Source organism: Paroedura picta, chromosome 10, assembly GCF_049243985.1.
Source record: "Paroedura picta isolate Pp20150507F chromosome 10, Ppicta_v3.0, whole genome shotgun sequence".
NCBI classification, from domain to species: Eukaryota; Metazoa; Chordata; class Lepidosauria; order Squamata; family Gekkonidae; genus Paroedura; species Paroedura picta.
Window position 1 is genome coordinate 51755403 of NC_135378.1, and position 10673 is coordinate 51766075.

The window sequence follows — 10673 nt, forward strand, 5'->3', positions numbered from 1 at the left end:
GGAGCATGGGGAAAGGTTAAGTTCGGGGTGGCCAAGCTTGCGCACTGGCCTCCCCTAAGTTGGGGGGTCTCCTTAAGAGGTGGATGCGAAGCCAGTTTGAAGGCTCTCATTTCCGGGAGGCAGGATAACCCAACAGAGGCGGATGCCCAGTAGGGTAATTCCACTTTGCCTCCTCCCTTTCAACTTGCCTGACTTGCGTCTGGGTTGAAGTGGGCTGTACAGCCAAAGTGACCCGTTGAGGAGCAGGCCGTGCTGGGCTGCCTTGTGGTCAGCTGACCACAAGAGGGCTGAACCTTGTTCTCCATGCTCACATTGTTATTAAAGGCTGTGGCCAGATTTATGCCAGTCTTCGTGTCAGTGTCCTCATTAGTGATATTAATTCCTGCAAAGTAATATTAAATGGTGTTCAAGAAGAAAAGAAAATGCATTATGTAAGGCAAAAATTATGAGGAGAAAAAGTGAGATAGAAAGATAACAGAAACCACGGGGGTTAGTTGCATACAACATAAAATGCAGGGTTTTCACCTTTGACAATATGACTTGTGAAGAAATCAGCCAATTATAAACCGTGCTTGTCTCCTAAAATCTTCAATAGGTTTTAAAATACCTATCAGTGTCCACTGGTAGTTCAACGTGATAATGAGAAACTGTATACTGACTAAGCTAGAAGAGGCAGCTGGATCATCATGGTAAACAGCCTCGCCCATTCGGTCAATGTACTAAAGTGCTGTGAAGTTTAATCACATTCTAAAAATATGTGTGACTAGTATCAGGGTGGGTAAGCTAATTACTCACAAACTAAATTTTAGCTTTAATGCCAACATTTCACTTGAGAATATTTTGTCCCAAATTAGTGGGAATTTGGACATAGCATATTTGTGCAGGAGATTTTAGGGCACACCCCATCTTCATTTAACTGTTTATCCAGAGAAAGTTATGCACAGAACAAGCATGTGGTATAAAGCCCTATCAGAACATAGGAATGTGAACTCACATCAGTTCTGAAAGATGAACAGGATACAAAAGAGAATGAACATTCATGTCTTTATTGTACAAGAACACAATTATACTGGTTGAATATTGTACATATACTTCAGAAGATTCATGTTCATATTTCTGCTTATGTAACAGGAAATAAATATTTTAAATAAATAAACATGTATTGGTCAGATTATCTATATATAGTGGCATCTAGTGTCTATGCAAACAAAAGCCTTCTCTTGGGATCTTTGGTGTGGGGTTCTGCATGAATAACAACTGTTCTTCAATAGGAAACTAATTTCTAGTTTTTAGATATGGTACATTCCAGTGACTCTATGATTGAAACCAATGATTGGAAACAATTGAATATGTACAGCTTGGAGAAGAGGAGGGAAAGGGGTGACATGATAGCTGTGTTTAACTATGTAAAAGGTAGACATGTTGAAGAGGGCTACCATTGACCACTGTCAAACCCTCCATTACTTAGCCTACTCTAGTATAGAAGGCCCTACGAGAGCCCTATATGCAGCTTTCATTGATTTAGCCACAGCTTTTGACTCTATTGATAGGGACAGACTCTGGTCAAAGGTGAGGGAAACTAACATCGATAAACCTACTGCTTCTGATGCATGAACTGCACTCAGGCACCCACACAAAATTTAGGGTAGGTGCTTCAGTAACTAATGAAATTGCAGTAAGGAAAGGGGTAAAGCAGGGGTGTGTATTAGCCCCTCTGCTTTTCAATATTTATATCAACGATATAGTTCAAAGTCTATTGGGCCCAGAATTCGTACCCCCTTCTGTTGGTCAGCAAAAGGTCTCTATCCTGCTTTATGCAGGTGACATGGTCCTGGTTTCCCTTACAAGAGTTGGTCTGAAAAAGCTACTTAACAACTTGGGTACTTATTGTAAGGAAGAGTCCCTTTCCATCAACTACACAAAAACAAAAGTTATGGTTTTGGGGAAAAGACCTAAAAAATTTATTTGGAGTATAAACAATATTCCTACAGAACAGTGTAGTTCATTTAAATATCTTGGAATCACTTACAGTGAGACCCTAAACTGGAATGCCCACCTTGAAACTATAAAGGCCCTTGGTCTAAAAATCATTGGAGCCATTCTGAGATTTTATTACACCAGGGGAGGGTTTCTAGTTGACCCAGCTCTAAAGCTCTTTGCAGCCAAGGTCATTCCTCACCTACTATAAGGCACTGACATCTGGGGCTGGAAAGAACAAATAATCAATAGCTTCGAGCTCATTCAGAACTTTTTCTTCAGACGTATCCTGGCTCTTCCAAAAGGGTCCCCTGCAGCCCTGATGAGGGCAGAGCTTGGTTTTCCCTCACTCAAAGCCCGTGCTCACTTAGCTGAAATCTTGGAAGAAAGCCATCACAACTAAATTAGATTCGTTAAGCCATCAAAGTTTTAAGCTCTTATTGAGCAAAGACAGGACTCGGTCTGATTTTTTTAGCTCTATTCTTTCATGCTATACCATACCAGATGACTTAGTGCATACATCAGCCAATATTTCTGATTTACGTGATTGGGTGTTCAAAGCTGACTCACTGATTGACCACTCTTCAATTCAGCTATCACAATCAGCCCCATGGTATAAAACAATTTAAAAAGACCATTCTAGAGCATTATATTTAGTAAATATAACAACACGTAATCTTAGAATGGCCCTAACATCTTTGCGGTTTGAAATTATGTCTTCAGCCATGCTCTCTGGGCGATATCTCCGAATACTCACAGCCCAACGCATGTTTATATGTGGAAATCCATCTGTGGAGGACCTGCCCCACTATGTTTTGGCTTGTCCCCTGTACTCCAAACCCAGGGGCAAATCCCTTGCCATGTTATTGCCAAACTCACACCCTATTTCTGATTTTAACAAAGTCATCTATCTGTTATCAGATGTCGACCCCTATATCTCATATAGGGTGGAATTTTTTGCTCTGGCCGCCAGGAAGATTCGAGCTAATGCATTTTACAGGAGCCTCCACCTTGATACACCATTTTATCCCTTGTAGTCCATTGTAACTTAGTAGTCCATGTTTACATTTTTAGGTACACAATATTGGAGAAATATTGTTTTATTTATTTATTTTTGTTTATTATATATTTATTTATATTTGTGCCATATTGTTTTGTATTTTGTAACGGCCTTTGGCTACATACAATAAATGTTATCGTATCGTATGTTGAAGAGGGGGTCAACTTGTTCACTGCATCTTTAGAGACAAGGACTAGGAAAATGGACTCACGTTTCAGGAAAGAAGGTCCCACTTAAATATCTTCTTATGGTGATGGCTGTTTGTAGTTGGAACATGCTGTCTTGGAGGGTGATGGCATCTCTTCATTGGAAGTTTTTAGTAGGTGATTGGATGAATACATGTCAGGAGTTCCCAAGAAGATGGATGTCTGGGCTGGCTTCCTTTCTTCCTTTCTTTCTTCCTGTGCCATTCTTCAAAAAAGATTTAAGGTAGTTAAAATATTCGTTTTAAATCATAACAAAATGGAGATAAAATAACACAACATTTTATTTTATTGCTGCACAACCAGAAAGTTGTTTTCAAGCATAATCTCAATGATAAATCCCAAGAAGGGAGCCATCCCATCCATATTTGTCTTATATTTTTAAAAGGCCACTTATATTTGCTCGTATCTGGGTGCCCTCACCATTATATAAACGTTCTTTAAACATTTAAGAAATGTTTCATTATTTACTATTCTACATATTGCTTAAAGAAAATACTCAAAAAGCCCATATTTTCAGACTCAGGTGCAGGTTCTTTGTATTGCTATGCTTGCTGTGCAATATAAGGTATGGAGCTACTTTTGCTTCTTGACATGCACTTTACAAATATGTAAAGTGTACACTTTTTGCAAGTTGAAATATGTCATGCATTTGGGTAGATAGAGATGATGATTCATTCTGCATTGACCAACTGCTGGGGGCAACATGGAAAGAGGCACTCTTTCTCCCCACCCACTCCATAACTGTGCGTCTGACACTAGGCCTTGGTCCAAGGTGAACTGCAACTTGGAAAAAATGTAGCTGGCAAGAGGGGGAGGTTCTGATGCTTGGTAGGATGACCTCTACAGGGGGGGAAGGGGGTATAAATTGGAGCAACTGAGAATTTCTGCATCATTAGAAAACTCCATTTGGATTGACGATGAATGTAGGAATAGGATGTGTAAACCAAAGTGGATTTGTGTAAGCATAGGACAAGTAGTGGAATAAACTCTCCATATCAATCTCCTCTACAATCTATTCTTAGAATTCAAACATTAGTCTAATCAATAATCTACCCTATCCAATCATTGTGTTGGAGGGAGATGGTAAAAAATCTAGATGATTTAAAATGGATCCTCATGAATTCTTAAAAGGTTTACACTGTAGCAAAACAAAACTGCCATTGTATCTTAGCTCAAAGTTTGATCTATAGGAAGCACCATAACCAAGATACACAAACATGGATTCAAAACACAGATCCTAATGGAGCTTCACAGTTTTTACATGGGATTTCCCAAAACAGAAAAATTGTACGTCACAACCATGTCCACACACATGCATGGATCTAGTGCCTGCTGCTTTCTGTTTGTAATTTCCTTCCCCCCATGGCCGTGTTTCGGGAAAGTAGAAATAAAGTAAAGTTAAAGACAAAAACCTTATCTCAATCTTTGCTGTGTTAGACCATTTATGCACTGGGAACGTCACTGTCCCAGGTCCCATGCAGGAGCACAAATCAGGGGTGGATGAGGCGCACCAGGCCAAATGCTCTCCCGTGTAGGTGCAGGAAGAGGTGGGGCAACCTTCCACAACTAATACTCCAGCCTCCAGCCTGGCATGAAACCTCCTGTGCATAAATGGTCTTATAGACTTCCCCAAAAAGAAATGCAAGAAAGCAAAATGGCTGTCTAAGGAAGCTTTAAAAATAACTGAGGAGAGAAGGGAAGTGAAAGGCAAGGGAGAAAGAGAAAGATACACCCAACTGAATGCTGAATTCCAGAAAATAGCTAGAAGAGATAAGAATGTCTTCTTAAATGAACAGTGCAAACAAATAGAAGAAAACAATAGCATAGGGAGGACCAGAGATCTCTTCAAAAAAATTGGAGATAAGAAGAGAACATTTCATGCAAAGATGGGTATGATAAAGGACCAAAATGGTAGGGACCTAACAGAAGCAGATTTAAAAAGGTGGCATAATTATACAGAAGAACTATACAAGAGTAAGCTTAACATCCCTGATAACTACGTGGGGGTAGTCACTGACCTGGAGCCAGATATCCTGGAATGTGAAGTCAAATAGGCCTTAGGAAGTCTGAGCAACAATAGAGCTAGTGGAGGTGACAGCATTCCAGTTGAACTACTCAAAATCTTAAAAGATGGCGCAGTAAAAGTGCTACACTCAATATGCCAGCAAATTTGGAAAACTCAACAGTAGCCACAGAATTGGAAAAGGTCAGTTTACATTCCAATCCCAAAGAAGGGCAATGCCAAAGAATGTTCAAACTACCGCTCCATTGCATTCATTTCTCATGCTAGCAAAGTTATGCTCAAAATCCTACAAGCTAGACTCCAGCAATATGTGGACCTAGAACTTCCAGAAGTACAGGCAGGATTTCGAAGAGGCAGAAGAACTAGAGATCAAATTGCCAACAAACGCTGGATCATGGAAAAAGCTAGGGAGTTCTAGAAGAACATTTACTTCTGCTTCATTGACTATGCTAAAGCCTTTGATCGTGTGGAACACAACAAATTGTGGCAAGTTCTTAAAGAAATGGGAATACCAGAGCATCTTATCTGTCTCTTGAGAAACTTATATGCAGGTCACGAAGCAACAGTAAGAACTGAACATGGAATCACTGATTGGTTCAAAATTGAGAAAGGAGTTTGGCAAGGCTGTATCCTGTCACCTTGCCTATTTAACTTGTATGCAGAGCATATCGTGAGAAAGGCGTGGTTAGATGAGTCACAAATTGGGATCAAGATTGCAGGGAGAAATATCAACAACCTCAGATATGAAGATGATACCACTCTATTGTCAGAAAGTGAAGAGGAACTAAAGAGCCTTTTGATGCGGGTGAAGGAGGGGAGCGCAAAAGCTGGCTTGAAACTCAACATCAAGAAAACAAAGATCATGGCATCTAGCCCTTTCAATTCGTGGCAAATAAATGGGGAAGTAGGTAGTGACAGATTTTATTTTCCTGGGCTCCAAGATCACTGCAGATGGGGACTGCAGCAAAGAAATTAAAAGACACTTGCTCCTGGGGAGGAAAGCTATGGCAAATCTAGACAGCATCCTAAAAAGCAGAGACATCACCCTGCCAACAAAAGTGCGTATAGTCAAGCCTATGGTATTCCCAGTTGCAATGTATGGCTGTGAAAGTTGGACCATAAGGAAGGTCGAGCGTCAAAGAATTGAGGCTTTTGAAATCTGTGCTAGAGAAGACTCTTGCGAGTCCCTTGGACTGCAAGGAGAACAAACCGGTCAGTCCTAGAGGAGATCAGCCCTGACTGCTCCTTAGAAGGCCAGATCCTGAAGATGAAACTCAAATACTTTGGCCACCTCATGCGAAAGAAGGACTCCCTGGAGAAGAGCCTAATGCTGGAAGTGATTGAGGGCAAAAGAAGAAGGGGACGACAGAGAATGAGGTGGCTGGATGGAATCACTGAAGTATCCTTTCATAAAGTCTAAAACAAACAGAAGTTGATAAGAATATCTTCCCATGGCATTGAGTACATGTCACATTTGTCTAACTTGATGACTTCATGATAGTCAACAGAGAAGTGTATGCTTCTACCCAGCTTTCACATATGACTACAGGACTCTACCTGGCACTGCCTGATCACTCAAAGACATCCAAGCAATGTAGATCTTCTACCTCACATGCAATTGCTTTCTACTCTTTGGAGGATGTTGGCCTCTACAGTCCACTTGCCTCAGTGGGGCAGATTTGGCATGAGACACCAATGTGGTCAATCTGTGATGTCAGGAAAATACTTCTGGCACCTGGTGGAGCACTGCTTGGACTGTGGGCTTGGTCATACCCTCATCCAATAGGGTATCACTGCATCACCACAGACTTCCGGTTGACCCCAAGGGAATTTTGCCTTCAGTTAGATTCATCAGGTCTTCAGCCAGATGACTTTTCCAGGTGACTATTTTCTGCCACTCCTTGATGTAATTGATATGGAGCCATTTTCTCTACCATGTGGAGGGTCTGAATTAAATATCATCTACTACTACCCCAGCTCTGCAGCTTTGGAGAGAGATGATGGGATTCATTCTTTGTTGGGATGGCCAGCACACTTTCTGAATCTCACCCTAAGAACTACATCTTGAAATACAAGAAGGTGAGGAGGGCCCCTTGAGGCATTGTGTTCACTGGTGGCAGTGTTGGACTTGGGGGACAGGATCCCATGGTTGAGGCCAGGCTCGGTGATGGCTCCAGACAGGGCTTTTGGACACAATCAGCCTCCTCTCTTGCCAATGGAGCCTCAGTGCTCTACCAGTAGAAGAGAAGCCCACCCACCCCGGGTCCCATGGTATTTTGTCTATGAGGTTCTCCCAGCCCATAAGAGAGAGGTGGTCACCATGGGCTGCTGGAAGAAAGGGAAGACAGGAATAATCTGAATCCATAGCAATCCTTGTGTTTTGTAGGTTCCAACCTCCCTTTTTTTCTCCTTTGTTTTCTAGCTATATGAACCACAGTTTGAGTTGCTTTACATATTTTGTATTATTTACTTAAATATTCATGTTGTTTTTTCTTCTTTGTTTGCTTGCTACATGAACTGCTTTGCCAATTTGATTAATTTTTAGTTAATAACACCATATGAGAACCTTTATGTTGTTTAGTTATATGCTAATTTAGTACTTAGCAACAGCATAGGAAAGAAAATTCTTTGCTGTGGTTTATTGAGCGACTGGTATGAAAGCAGCAGCATAATGTGTTTTTAATTTTTCAAAGTTGCAGGATATTGTTTGAGGAGAAAATTGGAATAGGGGTATGCATTATTCCAAAAGCAACAAATCCTTTAACCCTAGGCACCTTGCATGAATGAATGGGATGAAAACAAATATGCATTTAAAACTGGGTTGTTAAATCAAAGCAACATACAGTATTTACCTGAAGCCAGCAGAAAGAGCAAATACAGATTCAGAAGATACCTGGTTTGCATTTCTGATGGTTGCTCAATTGCTATAGCTATCCAAAATGTAGCATTGCTGTAGCTATCCAAAATTAGATTCAAGACCTCTTTAACAAGTAGGGAAGGAATAGGTGCAGGACATACTGTATATGTTTTCCTTGCTGTACATACATTCCTTGCTATCTCAGAACATTTCAGGCATGAAATTTGCAACCAGGCAATGGCACTTAACTGATTACAGCCAAATCAATCAGCTTGGTGGAACAGAAATTATACACGTGGAGCAGCCCACGTTGTTGAGTGTGTCTTGGAAAATTAGTATCCAGTTCATACCCTAGCTATGTATTATGAGTAAAGGAAATCTGTATTCCAGACCCAATAATTACAGGATTTAGCACCATCCATGGTCTTCAGGATTTCTTTAGAAGTTGGGTTTATTATACAAATGTAGTTCACATTTTTTGTAAACCATCTTTTCTTGAAAGGCTACCTAGAAATAGTATATATGAAATGATTGAACTTGGGCATGACAAAACATTCAAACTCCAAAGATACATGCAATGTTAAAGTGTAGACTCTCTCTCTCTTCCACAGATCGTTTTAACAATTTTTCCTTGGGACTGAGACAGACTTTCATTAGACTTTGACTATAAAGTTGTAAGGCTTACCGAGAACAAAGAAAATTGTTCCACCATCTGTCAGCTAAGCATATTGCATGCAATTGGATCATCAGTTTAGAGAACTATCCCACATTTTACATAATACCGAGTCAAACTGTTAATACAAACATAACCCAGGTTGTATTAGAAAGCTATAGAAGATAATTTCCAGTGCTCTTTCAGTTTTGGTGTGGGCACCACTGTAGGTAATTGTTGTCCACAGTCAAATGTTTGTTCTAGGCAGTACCAAATGAGAATCACCATGGCTAATGTGTTTGAACTTGTTTCCGTATAACCCAAATGCAAAATCTAAACAGTCCTTGTGACTTTTCTTGCTACTAAATATTAAATGTAAATTTACATATTACAAAACTTCAGAATTAGAGGAATTGAGATGTGCCTGGTCATTTTCCCCTCTATTCGAATTAGTATTTTATTCCAATAAGGCTGTTGGTTGGGCTCCACATGTTGTATGTAGAGATGGACATGAACTGGCTCATGAACCTTCTATGACAATTTTTTGGTTGGTCTATGGTTTGCAAACTCAAGGTCATGCTGGTTCAACCAACATGGACTTTACATGAACTCCCAAGCAATACATAATGGGTACATTTACAGACAGACTGTCTTCACTCAATCTAAATGTTTTCTAAACTTTGAGGGCATGTAGAGGAGCATCCAGATAAAGTCCCTTGCAACTCTGATCTCTCTAGCTTATACAGAATCCTTTCTATACATTCTTGAACCTGCACCTGTCAAAATGACTGCCTATCATTTCTCCAGAAAGCACTTTCCCGGAGGCACCTTCATTGGGGTGCTGTAACTCAGGTCACATAAATCCAATTGGCACCAAACTTGAAAGACAGGTAGGGGTAAGTCAGCAGGAGATCCCCTGTGAGTTTGGAGTCTCTAGCACACTGAGGGGGATATTGTATTGATTTATGAATCCCACAAACCAAATCAGTTTGTATGGAGCTTAAAAGTTTATGACAGCTCATGGTTCACAAACCAGGCATGTCACGAACATTTTCCAGTTTGTGCCCTCCCTGGTTGTATGTCCCATTTCTCTAAACTGGGATGAAGTTTCAGTTTTCAATTGTGATCTCTCTAGTTTTCAAAAGTAGAATCATAGAATCATAGAGTTGGAAGGCACCTCCAGGGTCATTTAGTTCAACGCACTGTGGAATGTAGGAACCTCACAACTACCTGCCCACCCACAGTGACCCCAATTTCATGCCCAAATGATGACCCCCCAAAAAGTTGTAATTAATTATTTCTGCTGATTGTTCCTGTTACTAACCTTTCTACCACATTTTGGGAGAAGCTGTAATTTCTGAAACCCCTTCAAAGTCAGCCCTAGGAAACAAACTGTCTTTTGTACTAATCTAACCAGGCTCTTTTTCATGTTTGTATTTATAGAGGGCAATATTTCCTTCCAGCCATACCAGTTCTCAGGCAACAGCCATGAGGAATTCATTAGATTAGTAAAACATTTTAAGACCTGTGGAAAAGTACAAAAGTGCATTAGAGCGTTGCAACAAAGACCTGGGCCTCAGAACTGGGACACTGGTCTCTTACGGAGAAAACATAATAGTGTAACACAGTATTACAGAAACCACTATAATTTCCTTTCTACTGTAGTCACAGTGCTTTCAGATCAGAAGTGAAGCAGATCATACTGTTCTAAAAATAGGTCAAGGCTTACAGAAGTTTGGAATGTGTGTGTGTGTGTAGTGAGGATAAAGCAGAATTAATAAAAGCATATATTTTAGTTTGTGCTTTTTCAGACTTATGAACCATTAAGTCAAGCAGTACTATACCCAACTTTTGTACATTGTGTATTTCATAGCATCATATCAATAGTGCAACAGACA